The sequence below is a fragment of the Chiloscyllium punctatum genome, chromosome 41, assembly GCF_047496795.1.
Source record: "Chiloscyllium punctatum isolate Juve2018m chromosome 41, sChiPun1.3, whole genome shotgun sequence".
Taxonomy (NCBI): Eukaryota; Metazoa; Chordata; class Chondrichthyes; order Orectolobiformes; family Hemiscylliidae; genus Chiloscyllium; species Chiloscyllium punctatum.
In genome coordinates, this window is record NC_092779.1 from 66550496 (window position 1) to 66565164 (window position 14669).

Sequence of the window (14669 nt, forward strand, 5' to 3'; positions counted from 1 at the left end):
CCATTCTGTTTGAGAGTGTAGTTCCCGCCTTCTGATCCTTCCATGAAAAGCAGCACCGCATTTGCATTCCTTGCGCAGGTTTGCCCGGTTCAAAGACAGGGAAGAAGCTGATGCTCTGGTATCACAGCGCACCACGGATTCCTGGACTAGTCTGTCTGTCAAATGTACCCCCAAAGTCGTCTCTGAAAGACCTCATTTGGAAGCTGTCTGTCGTTATTCAACGTACGAGAGTTGGCACCAGAGGTCCTGAATCATGTTTTGGAGCAGTTCGCACGGAAGTGGCTCATTCAATCAGCAACAGCAATGAAAGAAATTACACTCTCAGAGGAACCTCTGGACCTATGCTTTCACAGCGTCGCTAGTATTAAGGTGCGCCCCGAGATCTAAGCCACGTTGGAAGTGAGACGGAGGAATCGACAGAGAGGCTACAGAATGACATCGCATCCATTTGGATTTCTTTAAATCACTGACGAGCAGGAAAATGTAAACGGGGAGGGCGAGTGGGGAAGTGAGGCAGTAGCAGCTCTGGTGAAATTCCTTCTTTGTGATTCGCTCAGCAACCAGAGACGTGAAGGTGACTCAGGCGTGAGAGCTCTTCACATCGAGAACAAAAAGCACTCAAGGGCAGTTAGCACCTCTTCCGGAGAGTGGGGTGGGGTGAGCTAATTCCCTTTTGACTTCTCTGACTATGTTCAGAAACTGCCTTTTAGATTGAGGTGAACAGAGACTGCATTTCTTAAAAGCACCATGGAATTTATCAAACTTTATTGTGTCGCTTCCTTTCGATTCCCACACAGGTTTCCAACTCAGTTGGTATCCATGTGGCTCATATCCAGGTGTGAACATCTCTGCAGCGAATTGCACGGTTAAGGCAAAAAGGCAAGGAAAGTGGCATCTCGAATTGGCTCCGAGGTCAGAGCATCCTCGCAATGTGATCTGTCGTTCTCGGATTGTAATGCTACCTCCGGTTTTAGGGTGGAGAACATTCTTTGGGACTCTTATTCTGCAAGACAGACACAGTGACTGAAACTATGCTGCACGTTATGATTTGGAACACGGGCTGCTCAGCTTTGTGCATTTTCCCTGTAGTCCGGTGTGTTTCATGTTCCGTGTAAACGTGAAAGTTGTCCTGTTTCGAGCAATGGGTGAAATCATTTATCAATGCAAGAATCGAAATTGCAGTCATGTCAAGCAGCTCATGGTAATTTGACCAAATCATAACCGATCGTGTGTTCTCACGCACTCACAGATGCATTTGGAGCTGAAAAGAGTCTGAGAAGATCGACTCAGCTTACCATTGATTTTTGTCTGGATTGATGGGTATCATTATCTGCTGCGAAATTGTCATTGTAGCCGGGCACATCCCAGCAGCTGTGCGAGTCGGAGAGGGATCATGGAACCCTTTTAACGTGACTTTGCATCTGTTGTTTTGCAGGAGCACAATTGGAAGTGCAAGAAAATGGGCAGCGCTAGTGGCTGGCTGGTAGTGTGGCCGAGCGTTCTAAGGCGCTGGATTTAAGCTCCTGTCTCTGACAGAGGCGTGGGTTCGAATCCCACCGCTGCCATTTCTGCTGACCTTCTCCCACCGCGCAGCTGGTTGAAATGCTGTTTCGACCCCTGCTGCGTTTCTGTTTAAAACAGAAGCGAAATGGGTTTGCTTCCCGGGCAATTAATTGTGGTGTGTGAAAGTGCCGAATTTGGCGAAGCGTCTGTGCTGTCATGATCGTGTTCGCCTCCCGCAGCTCTTCTGTTGCTTTACGTTCCAGGCGAGTTGAATTTTAATGGAACCGAATGGAGACTGTTATTTCATCGCTGTTGTGAAACAAAGTACTACGGTGACTCGACTCGTCGTTATTTGGTTTTCTGGCCAATGAAAAAATCGTTCCAATGAATTTCGATGTCATATGTTATTGAATTTCTCCCATTTCCTTCATCTCCGTCCTGGAGACATCGGAAGGGAAAGGTAATCTAGCCGAGACTGTGATTGGTGAAATTCACTTTTTATGGCCCATTCTTATTATGTTCTTTCTTTCTCTCTTTTCAGCATTGTCCGGGAAGTGGTGGTGCACTCAGGCTCCTGTATGTTTGAAAGAGTAGTTTGGAATTGCCCTGTTGTTAGTTGTGAGATTACTTTATGGCTCATGCCCCGGACTGTCTCACATTTAGCATTCATGCTCGCTGTGTCTGGAAATACATTTGGTTTGCCAGTTTTGTTTGTGTTCCGTGTTAAATGCTTTCCGTTTTGCGATTCTCTCAATAAATTACGAGTTAACAGGGTTTCTGAGGTAACTTCCAGCTGCAAAAATCCTGAACTGAGAATCTGGGAAAATTTCCCAGAGTATGGTCAGTCGGAGCAAAAGTAAGGAAGTCGTTCGTTTCTGCAGCGATTCACAATGCTACCGTTCCCGTGAGCAGTCGAACAGGCTATATGATTGTGCCGCAGACTGCGACGGCAAGCTCCGCTAAAGAGTGATCCCTTAATGCCGGTGTAAGCAACACAACGTTATTAGGGCACACCGCGTGGAAACAGATACTTCGGTGTATCTCGTCCATGCTCAGCACATAGCCAAAATTAAACAAGTCCCATTAAACAACGAGCGATTGGAAACAGAAAGGTGAAAAGTAGAATGGCTTCAACTTTCAGTGCTTGAACAAATCTGCTCTCGTAGTGAAATGTAATGCAACTCCATTTAATTACTGTGCAAAGCATTGTCAAGTTTTTCTCCAACCTGGTTCTGATCATATGCCATTCTGTTTGAGAGTGTAGTTCCCGCCTTCTGATCCTTCCATGAAAAGCAGCACCGCATTTGCATTCCTTGCGCAGGTTTGCCCGGTTCAAAGACAGGGAAGAAGCTGATGCTCTGGTATCACAGCGCACCACGGATTCCTGAACTAGTCTGTCTGTCAAATGTACCCCCAAAGTCGTCTCTGAAAGACCTCATTTGGAAGCTGTCTGTCGTTATTCAACGTACGAGAGTTGGCACCAGAGGTCCTGAATCATGTTTTGGAGCAGTTCGCACGGAAGTGGCTCATTCAATCAGCAACAGCAATGAAAGAAATTACACTCTCAGAGGAACCTCTGGACCTATGCTTTCACAGCGTCGCTAGTATTAAGGTGCGCCCCGAGATCTAAGCCACGTTGGAAGTGAGACGGAGGAATCGACAGAGAGGCTACAGAATGACATCGCATCCATTTGGATTTCTTTAAATCACTGACGAGCAGGAAAATGTAAACGGGGAGGGCGAGTGGGGAAGTGAGGCAGTAGCAGCTCTGGTGAAATTCCTTCTTTGTGATTCGCTCAGCAACCAGAGACGTGAAGGTGACTCAGGCGTGAGAGCTCTTCACATCGAGAACAAAAAGCACTCAAGGGCAGTTAGCACCTCTTCCGGAGAGTGGGGTGGGGTGAGGTAATTCCCTTTTGACTTCTCTGACTATGTTCAGAAACTGCCTTTTAGATTGAGGTGAACAGAGACTGCATTTCTTAAAAGCACCATGGAATTTATCAAACTTTATTGTGTCGCTTCCTTTCGATTCCCACACCGGTTTCCAACTCAGTTGGTATCCATGTGGCTCATATCCAGGTGTGAACATCTCTGCAGCGAATTGCACGGTTAAGGCAAAAAGGCAAGGAAAGTGGCATCTCGAATTGGCTCCGAGGTCAGAGCATCCTCGCAATGTGATCTGTCGTTCTCGGATTGTAATGCTACCTCCGGTTTTAGGGTGGAGAACATTCTTTGGGACTCTTATTCTGCAAGACAGACACAGTGACTGAAACTATGCTGCACGTTATGATTTGGAACACGGGCTGCTCAGCTTTGTGCATTTTCCCTGTAGTCCGGTGTGTTTCATGTTCCGTGTAAACGTGAAAGTTGTCCTGTTTCGAGCAATGGGTGAAATCATTTATCAATGCAAGAATCGAAATTGCAGTCATGTCAAGTAGCTCATGGTAATTTGACCAAATCATAACCGATCGTGTGTTCTCACGCACTCACAGATGCATTTGGAGCTGAAAAGAGTCTGAGAAGATCGACTCAGCTTACCATTGATTTTTGTCTGGATTGATGGGTATCATTATCTGCTGCGAAATTGTCATTGTAGCCGGGCACATCCCAGCAGCTGTGCGAGTCGGAGAGGGATCATGGAACCCTTTTAACGTGACTTTGCATCTGTTGTTTTGCAGGAGCACAATTGGAAGTGCAAGAAAATGGGCAGCGCTAGTGGCTGGCTGGTAGTGTGGCCGAGCGGTCTAAGGCGCTGGATTTAAGCTCCAGTCTCTGACAGAGGCGTGGGTTCGAATCCCACCGCTGCCATTTCTGCTGACCTTCTCCCACCGCACAGCTGGTTGAAATGCTGTTTCGACCCCTGCTGCGTTTCTGTTTAAAACAGAAGCGAAATGGGTTTGCTTCCCGGGCAATTAATTGTGGTGTGTGAAAGTGCCGAATTTGGCGAAGCGTCTGTGCTGTCATGATCGTGTTCGCCTCCCGCAGCTCTTCTGTTGCTTTACGTTCCAGGCGAGTTGAATTTTAATGGAACCGAATGGAGACTGTTATTTCATCGCTGTTGTGAAACAAAGTACTACGGTGACTCGACTCGTCGTTATTTGGTTTTCTGGCCAATGAAAAAATCGTTCCAATGAATTTCGATGTCATATGTTATTGAATTTCTCCCATTTCCTTCATCTCCGTCCTGGAGACATCGGAATGGAAAGGTAATCTAGCCGAGACTGTGATTGGTGAAATTCACTTTTTATGGCCCATTCTTATTATGTTCTTTCTTTCTCTCTTTTCAGCATTGTCCGGGAAGTGGTGGTGCACTCAGGCTCCTGTATGTTTGAAAGAGTAGTTTGGAATTGCCCTGTTGTTAGTTGTGAGATTACTTTATGGCTCATGCCCCGGACTGTCTCACATTTAGCATTCATGCTCGCTGTGTCTGGAAATACATTTGGTTTGCCAGTTTTGTTTGTGTTCCGTGTTAAATGCTTTCCGTTTTGCGATTCTCTCAATAAATTACGAGTTAACAGGGTTTCTGAGGTAACTTCCAGCTGCAAAAATCCTGAACTGAGAATCTGGGAAAATTTCCCAGAGTATGGTCAGTCGGAGCAAAAGTAAGGAAGTCGTTCGTTTCTGCAGCGATTCACAATGCTACCGTTCCCGTGAGCAGTCGAACAGGCTATATGATTGTGCCGCAGACTGCGACGGCAAGCTCCGCTAAAGAGTGATCCTTTAATGCCGGTGTAAGCAACACAACGTTATTAGGGCACACCGCGTGGAAACAGATACTTCGGTGTATCTCGTCCATGCTCAGCACATAGCCAAAATTAAACAAGTCCCATTAAACAACGAGCGATTGGAAACAGAAAGGTGAAAAGTAGAATGGCTTCAACTTTCAGTGCTTGAACAAATCTGCTCTCGTAGTGAAATGTAATGCAACTCCATTTAATTACTGTGCAAAGCATTGTCAAGTTTTTCTCCAACCTGGTTCTGATCATATGCCATTCTGTTTGAGAGTGTAGTTCCCGCCTTCTGATCCTTCCATGAAAAGCAGCACCGCATTTGCATTCCTTGCGCAGGTTTGCCCGGTTCAAAGACAGGGAAGAAGCTGATGCTCTGGTATCACAGCGCACCACGGATTCCTGAACTAGTCTGTCTGTCAAATGTACCCCCAAAGTCGTCTCTGAAAGACCTCATTTGGAAGCTGTCTGTCGTTATTCAACGTACGAGAGTTGGCACCAGAGGTCCTGAATCATGTTTTGGAGCAGTTCGCACGGAAGTGGCTCATTCAATCAGCAACAGCAATGAAAGAAATTACACTCTCAGAGGAACCTCTGGACCTATGCTTTCACAGCGTCGCTAGTATTAAGGTGCGCCCCGAGATCTAAGCCACGTTGGAAGTGAGACGGAGGAATCGACAGAGAGGCTACAGAATGACATCGCATCCATTTGGATTTCTTTAAATCACTGACGAGCAGGAAAATGTAAACGGGGAGGGCGAGTGGGGAAGTGAGGCAGTAGCAGCTCTGGTGAAATTCCTTCTTTGTGATTCGCTCAGCAACCAGAGACGTGAAGGTGACTCAGGCGTGAGAGCTCTTCACATCGAGAACAAAAAGCACTCAAGGGCAGTTAGCACCTCTTCCGGAGAGTGGGGTGGGGTGAGCTAATTCCCTTTTGACTTCTCTGACTATGTTCAGAAACTGCCTTTTAGATTGAGGTGAACAGAGACTGCATTTCTTAAAAGCACCATGGAATTTATCAAACTTTATTGTGTCGCTTCCTTTCGATTCCCACACAGGTTTCCAACTCAGTTGGTATCCATGTGGCTCATATCCAGGTGTGAACATCTCTGCAGCGAATTGCACGGTTAAGGCAAAAAGGCAAGGAAAGTGGCATCTCGAATTGGCTCCGAGGTCAGAGCATCCTCGCAATGTGATCTGTCGTTCTCGGATTGTAATGCTACCTCCGGTTTTAGGGTGGAGAACATTCTTTGGGACTCTTATTCTGCAAGACAGACACAGTGACTGAAACTATGCTGCACGTTATGATTTGGAACACGGGCTGCTCAGCTTTGTGCATTTTCCCTGTAGTCCGGTGTGTTTCATGTTCCGTGTAAACGTGAAAGTTGTCCTGTTTCGAGCAATGGGTGAAATCATTTATCAATGCAAGAATCGAAATTGCAGTCATGTCAAGTAGCTCATGGTAATTTGACCAAATCATAACCGATCGTGTGTTCTCACGCACTCACAGATGCATTTGGAGCTGAAAAGAGTCTGAGAAGATCGACTCAGCTTACCATTGATTTTTGTCTGGATTGATGGGTATCATTATCTGCTGCGAAATTGTCATTGTAGCCGGGCACATCCCAGCAGCTGTGCGAGTCGGAGAGGGATCATGGAACCCTTTTAACGTGACTTTGCATCTGTTGTTTTGCAGGAGCACAATTGGAAGTGCAAGAAAATGGGCAGCGCTAGTGGCTGGCTGGTAGTGTGGCCGAGCGGTCTAAGGCGCTGGATTTAAGCTCCAGTCTCTGACAGAGGCGTGGGTTCGAATCCCACCGCTGCCATTTCTGCTGACCTTCTCCAATCGCGCAGCTGGTTGAAATGCTGTTTCGACCCCTGCTGCGTTTCTGTTTAAAACAGAAGCGAAATGGGTTTGCTTCCCGGGCAATTAATTGTGGTGTGTGAAAGTGCCGAATTTGGCGAAGCGTCTGTGCTGTCATGATCGTGTTCGCCTCCCGCAGCTCTTCTGTTGCTTTACGTTCCAGGCGAGTTGAATTTTAATGGAATCGAATGGAGACTGTTATTTCATCGCTGTTGTGAAACAAAGTACTACGGTGACTCGACTCGTCGTTATTTGGTTTTCTGGCCAATGAAAAAATCGTTCCAATGAATTTCGATGTCATATGTTATTGAATTTCTCCCATTTCCTTCATCTCCGTCCTGGAGACATCGGAAGGGAAAGGTAATCTAGCCGAGACTGTGATTGGTGAAATTCACTTTTTATGGCCCATTCTTATTATGTTCTTTCTTTCTCTCTTTTCAGCATTGTCCGGGAAGTGGTGGTGCACTCAGGCTCCTGTATGTTTGAAAGAGTAGTTTGGAATTGCCCTGTTGTTAGTTGTGAGATTACTTTATGGCTCATGCCCCGGACTGTCTCACATTTAGCATTCATGCTCGCTGTGTCTGGAAATACATTTGGTTTGCCAGTTTTGTTTGTGTTCCGTGTTAAATGCTTTCCGTTTTGCGATTCTCTCAATAAATTACGAGTTAACAGGGTTTCTGAGGTAACTTCCAGCTGCAAAAATCCTGAACTGAGAATCTGCGAAAATTTCCCAGAGTATGGTCAGTCGGAGCAAAAGTAAGGAAGTCGTTCGTTTCTGCAGCGATTCACAATGCTACCGTTCCCGTGAGCAGTCGAACAGGCTATATGATTGTGCCGCAGACTGCGACGGCAAGCTCCGCTAAAGAGTGATCCTTTAATGCCGGTGTAAGCAACACAACGTTATTAGGGCACACCGCGTGGAAACAGATACTTCGGTGTATCTCGTCCATGCTCAGCACATAGCCAAAATTAAACAAGTCCCATTAAACAACGAGCGATTGGAAACAGAAAGGTGAAAAGTAGAATGGCTTCAACTTTCAGTGCTTGAACAAATCTGCTCTCGTAGTGAAATGTAATGCAACTCCATTTAATTACTGTGCAAAGCATTGTCAAGTTTTTCTCCAACCTGGTTCTGATCATATGCCATTCTGTTTGAGAGTGTAGTTCCCGCCTTCTGATCCTTCCATGAAAAGCAGCACCGCATTTGCATTCCTTGCGCAGGTTTGCCCGGTTCAAAGACAGGGAAGAAGCTGATGCTCTGGTATCACAGCGCACCACGGATTCCTGAACTAGTCTGTCTGTCAAATGTACCCCCAAAGTCGTCTCTGAAAGACCTCATTTGGAAGCTGTCTGTCGTTATTCAACGTACGAGAGTTGGCACCAGAGGTCCTGAATCATGTTTTGGAGCAGTTCGCACGGAAGTGGCTCATTCAATCAGCAACAGCAATGAAAGAAATTACACTCTCAGAGGAACCTCTGGACCTATGCTTTCACAGCGTCGCTAGTATTAAGGTGCGCCCCGAGATCTAAGCCACGTTGGAAGTGAGACGGAGGAATCGACAGAGAGGCTACAGAATGACATCGCATCCATTTGGATTTCTTTAAATCACTGACGAGCAGGAAAATGTAAACGGGGAGGGCGAGTGGGGAAGTGAGGCAGTAGCAGCTCTGGTGAAATTCCTTCTTTGTGATTCGCTCAGCAACCAGAGACGTGAAGGTGACTCAGGCGTGAGAGCTCTTCACATCGAGAACAAAAAGCACTCAAGGGCAGTTAGCACCTCTTCCGGAGAGTGGGGTGGGGTGAGCTAATTCCCTTTTGACTTCTCTGACTATGTTCAGAAACTGCCTTTTAGATTGAGGTGAACAGAGACTGCATTTCTTAAAAGCACCATGGAATTTATCAAACTTTATTGTGTCGCTTCCTTTCGATTCCCACACAGGTTTCCAACTCAGTTGGTATCCATGTGGCTCATATCCAGGTGTGAACATCTCTGCAGCGAATTGCACGGTTAAGGCAAAAAGGTAAGGAAAGTGGCATCTCGAATTGGCTCCGAGGTCAGAGCATCCTCGCAATGTGATCTGTCGTTCTCGGATTGTAATGCTACCTCCGGTTTTAGGGTGGAGAACATTCTTTGGGACTCTTATTCTGCAAGACAGACACAGTGACTGAAACTATGCTGCACGTTATGATTTGGAACACGGGCTGCTCAGCTTTGTGCATTTTCCCTGTAGTCCGGTGTGTTTCATGTTCCGTGTAAACGTGAAAGTTGTCCTGTTTCGAGCAATGGGTGAAATCATTTATCAATGCAAGAATCGAAATTGCAGTCATGTCAAGCAGCTCATGGTAATTTGACCAAATCATAACCGATCGTGTGTTCTCACGCACTCACAGATGCATTTGGAGCTGAAAAGAGTCTGAGAAGATCGACTCAGCTTACCATTGATTTTTGTCTGGATTGATGGGTATCATTATCTGCTGCGAAATTGTCATTGTAGCCGGGCACATCCCAGTAGCTGTGCGAGTCGGAGAGGGATCATGGAACCCTTTTAACGTGACTTTGCATCTGTTGTTTTGCAGGAGCACAATTGGAAGTGCAAGAAAATGGGCAGCGCTAGTGGCTGGCTGGTAGTGTGGCCGAGCGGTCTAAGGCGCTGGATTTAAGCTCCAGTCTCTGACAGAGGCGTGGGTTCGAATCCCACCGCTGCCATTTCTGCTGACCTTCTCCCACCGCGCAGCTGGTTGAAATGCTGTTTCGACCCCTGCTGCGTTTCTGTTTAAAACAGAAGCGAAATGGGTTTGCTTCCCGGGCAATTAATTGTGGTGTGTGAAAGTGCCGAATTTGGCGAAGCGTCTGTGCTGTCATGATCGTGTTCGCCTCCCGCAGCTCTTCTGTTGCTTTACGTTCCAGGCGAGTTGAATTTTAATGGAACCGAATGGAGACTGTTATTTCATCGCTGTTGTGAAACAAAGTACTACGGTGACTCGACTCGTCGTTATTTGGTTTTCTGGCCAATGAAAAAATCGTTCCAATGCATTTCGATGTCATATGTTATTGAATTTCTCCCATTTCCTTCATCTCCGTCCTGGAGACATCGGAAGGGAAAGGTAATCTAGCCGAGACTGTGATTGGTGAAATTCACTTTTTATGGCCCATTCTTATTATGTTCTTTCTTTCTCTCTTTTCAGCATTGTCCGGGAAGTGGTGGTGCACTCAGGCTCCTGTATGTTTGAAAGAGTAGTTTGGAATTGCCCTGTTGTTAGTTGTGAGATTACTTTATGGCTCATGCCCCGGACTGTCTCACATTTAGCATTCATGCTCGCTGTGTCTGGAAATACATTTGGTTTGCCAGTTTTGTTTGTGTTCCGTGTTAAATGCTTTCCGTTTTGCGATTCTCTCAATAAATTACGAGTTAACAGGGTTTCTGAGGTAACTTCCAGCTGCAAAAATCCTGAACTGAGAATCTGCGAAAATTTCCCAGAGTATGGTCAGTCGGAGCAAAAGTAAGGAAGTCGTTCGTTTCTGCAGCGATTCACAATGCTACCGTTCCCGTGAGCAGTCGAACAGGCTATATGATTGTGCCGCAGACTGCGACGGCAAGCTCCGCTAAAGAGTGATCCTTTAATGCCGGTGTAAGCAACACAACGTTATTAGGGCACACCGCGTGGAAACAGATACTTCGGTGTATCTCGTCCATGCTCAGCACATAGCCAAAATTAAACAAGTCCCATTAAACAACGAGCGATTGGAAACAGAAAGGTGAAAAGTAGAATGGCTTCAACTTTCAGTGCTTGAACAAATCTGCTCTCGTAGTGAAATGTAATGCAACTCCATTTAATTACTGTGCAAAGCATTGTCAAGTTTTTCTCCAACCTGGTTCTGATCATATGCCATTCTGTTTGAGAGTGTAGTTCCCGCCTTCTGATCCTTCCATGAAAAGCAGCACCGCATTTGCATTCCTTGCGCAGGTTTGCCCGGTTCAAAGACAGGGAAGAAGCTGATGCTCTGGTATCACAGCGCACCACGGATTCCTGAACTAGTCTGTCTGTCAAATGTACCCCCAAAGTCGTCTCTGAAAGACCTCATTTGGAAGCTGTCTGTCGTTATTCAACGTACGAGAGTTGGCACCAGAGGTCCTGAATCATGTTTTGGAGCAGTTCGCACGGAAGTGGCTCATTCAATCAGCAACAGCAATGAAAGAAATTACACTCTCAGAGGAACCTCTGGACCTATGCTTTCACAGCGTCGCTAGTATTAAGGTGCGCCCCGAGATCTAAGCCACGTTGGAAGTGAGACGGAGGAATCGACAGAGAGGCTACAGAATGACATCGCATCCATTTGGATTTCTTTAAATCACTGACGAGCAGGAAAATGTAAACGGGGAGGGCGAGTGGGGAAGTGAGGCAGTAGCAGCTCTGGTGAAATTCCTTCTTTGTGATTCGCTCAGCAACCAGAGACGTGAAGGTGACTCAGGCGTGAGAGCTCTTCACATCGAGAACAAAAAGCACTCACGGGCAGTTAGCACCTCTTCCGGAGAGTGGGGTGGGGTGAGGTAATTCCCTTTTGACTTCTCTGACTATGTTCAGAAACTGCCTTTTAGATTGAGGTGAACAGAGACTGCATTTCTTAAAAGCACCATGGAATTTATCAAACTTTATTGTGTCGCTTCCTTTCGATTCCCACACAGGTTTCCAACTCAGTTGGTATCCATGTGGCTCATATCCAGGTGTGAACATCTCTGCAGCGAATTGCACGGTTAAGGCAAAAAGGTAAGGAAAGTGGCATCTCGAATTGGCTCCGAGGTCAGAGCATCCTCGCAATGTGATCTGTCGTTCTCGGATTGTAATGCTACCTCCGGTTTTAGGGTGGAGAACATTCTTTGGGACTCTTATTCTGCAAGACAGACACAGTGACTGAAACTATGCTGCACGTTATGATTTGGAACACGGGCTGCTCAGCTTTGTGCATTTTCCCTGTAGTCCGGTGTGTTTCATGTTCCGTGTAAACGTGAAAGTTGTCCTGTTTCGAGCAATGGGTGAAATCATTTATCAATGCAAGAATCGAAATTGCAGTCATGTCAAGCAGCTCATGGTAATTTGACCAAATCATAACCGATCGTGTGTTCTCACGCACTCACAGATGCATTTGGAGCTGAAAAGAGTCTGAGAAGATCGACTCAGCTTACCATTGATTTTTGTCTGGATTGATGGGTATCATTATCTGCTGCGAAATTGTCATTGTAGCCGGGCACATCCCAGTAGCTGTGCGAGTCGGAGAGGGATCATGGAACCCTTTTAACGTGACTTTGCATCTGTTGTTTTGCAGGAGCACAATTGGAAGTGCAAGAAAATGGGCAGCGCTAGTGGCTGGCTGGTAGTGTGGCCGAGCGGTCTAAGGCGCTGGATTTAAGCTCCAGTCTCTGACAGAGGCGTGGGTTCGAATCCCACCGCTGCCATTTCTGCTGACCTTCTCCCACCGCGCAGCTGGTTGAAATGCTGTTTCGACCCCTGCTGCGTTTCTGTTTAAAACAGAAGCGAAATGGGTTTGCTTCCCGGGCAATTAATTGTGGTGTGTGAAAGTGCCGAATTTGGCGAAGCGTCTGTGCTGTCATGATCGTGTTCGCCTCCCGCAGCTCTTCTGTTGCTTTACGTTCCAGGCGAGTTGAATTTTAATGGAATCGAATGGAGACTGTTATTTCATCGCTGTTGTGAAACAAAGTACTACGGTGACTCGACTCGTCGTTATTTGGTTTTCTGGCCAATGAAAAAATCGTTCCAATGCATTTCGATGTCATATGTTATTGAATTTCTCCCATTTCCTTCATCTCCGTCCTGGAGACATCGGAAGGGAAAGGTAATCTAGCCGAGACTGTGATTGGTGAAATTCACTTTTTATGGCCCATTCTTATTATGTTCTTTCTTTCTCTCTTTTCAGCATTGTCCGGGAAGTGGTGGTGCACTCAGGCTCCTGTATGTTTGAAAGAGTAGTTTGGAATTGCCCTGTTGTTAGTTGTGAGATTACTTTATGGCTCATGCCCCGGACTGTCTCACATTTAGCATTCATGCTCGCTGTGTCTGGAAATACATTTGGTTTGCCAGTTTTGTTTGTGTTCCGTGTTAAATGCTTTCCGTTTTGCGATTCTCTCAATAAATTACGAGTTAACAGGGTTTCTGAGGTAACTTCCAGCTGCAAAAATCCTGAACTGAGAATCTGCGAAAATTTCCCAGAGTATGGTCAGTCGGAGCAAAAGTAAGGAAGTCGTTCGTTTCTGCAGCGATTCACAATGCTACCGTTCCCGTGAGCAGTCGAACAGGCTATATGATTGTGCCGCAGACTGCGACGGCAAGCTCCGCTAAAGAGTGATCCTTTAATGCCGGTGTAAGCAACACAACGTTATTAGGGCACACCGCGTGGAAACAGATACTTCGGTGTATCTCGTCCATGCTCAGCACATAGCCAAAATTAAACAAGTCCCATTAAACAACGAGCGATTGGAAACAGAAAGGTGAAAAGTAGAATGGCTTCAACTTTCAGTGCTTGAACAAATCTGCTCTCGTAGTGAAATGTAATGCAACTCCATTTAATTACTGTGCAAAGCATTGTCAAGTTTTTCTCCAACCTGGTTCTGATCATATGCCATTCTGTTTGAGAGTGTAGTTCCCGCCTTCTGATCCTTCCATGAAAAGCAGCACCGCATTTGCATTCCTTGCGCAGGTTTGCCCGGTTCAAAGACAGGGAAGAAGCTGATGCTCTGGTATCACAGCGCACCACGGATTCCTGAACTAGTCTGTCTGTCAAATGTACCCCCAAAGTCGTCTCTGAAAGACCTCATTTGGAAGCTGTCTGTCGTTATTCAACGTACGAGAGTTGGCACCAGAGGTCCTGAATCATGTTTTGGAGCAGTTCGCACGGAAGTGGCTCATTCAATCAGCAACAGCAATGAAAGAAATTACACTCTCAGAGGAACCTCTGGACCTATGCTTTCACAGCGTCGCTAGTATTAAGGTGCGCCCCGAGATCTAAGCCACGTTGGAAGTGAGACGGAGGAATCGACAGAGAGGCTACAGAATGACATCGCATCCATTTGGATTTCTTTAAATCACTGACGAGCAGGAAAATGTAAACGGGGAGGGCGAGTGGGGAAGTGAGGCAGTAGCAGCTCTGGTGAAATTCCTTCTTTGTGATTCGCTCAGCAACCAGAGACGTGAAGGTGACTCAGGCGTGAGAGCTCTTCACATCGAGAACAAAAAGCACTCAAGGGCAGTTAGCACCTCTTCCGGAGAGTGGGGTGGGGTGAGCTAATTCCCTTTTGACTTCTCTGACTATGTTCAGAAACTGCCTTTTAGATTGAGGTGAACAGAGACTGCATTTCTTAAAAGCACCATGGAATTTATCAAACTTTATTGTGTCGCTTCCTTTCGATTCCCACACAGGTTTCCAACTCAGTTGGTATCCATGTGGCTCATATCCAGGTGTGAACATCTCTGCAGCGAATTGCACGGTTAAGGCAAAAAGGCAAGGAAAGTGGCATCTCGAATTGGCTCCGAGGTCAGAGCATCCTCGCAATGTGATCTG

At 46.3% G+C, this 14669-nt stretch overlaps 5 non-coding genes across 5 annotated transcripts; all 5 read left to right on the forward strand.

Moving 5' to 3' along the window:
• The first annotated feature begins 1482 nt into the window (after nucleotides 1–1482).
• Nucleotides 1483–1565, forward strand: trnal-uaa (transfer RNA leucine (anticodon UAA)). Its single transcript has one exon. It is a non-coding gene; the product is annotated as a tRNA-Leu (tRNA).
• Nucleotides 1566–4228: 2663 nt separating this feature from the next.
• Nucleotides 4229–4311, forward strand: trnal-uaa (transfer RNA leucine (anticodon UAA)). Its single transcript has one exon. It is a non-coding gene; the product is annotated as a tRNA-Leu (tRNA).
• Nucleotides 4312–6974: 2663 nt separating this feature from the next.
• On the forward strand, nucleotides 6975–7057 carry trnal-uaa (transfer RNA leucine (anticodon UAA)). Its single transcript has one exon. It is a non-coding gene; the product is annotated as a tRNA-Leu (tRNA).
• A 2663-nt stretch (nucleotides 7058–9720) lies between these two features.
• trnal-uaa (transfer RNA leucine (anticodon UAA)) lies at nucleotides 9721–9803 on the forward strand. Its single transcript has one exon. It is a non-coding gene; the product is annotated as a tRNA-Leu (tRNA).
• Nucleotides 9804–12466: 2663 nt separating this feature from the next.
• Nucleotides 12467–12549, forward strand: trnal-uaa (transfer RNA leucine (anticodon UAA)). The gene has a single exon. It is a non-coding gene; the product is annotated as a tRNA-Leu (tRNA).
• Nucleotides 12550–14669: the final 2120 nt, after the last annotated feature.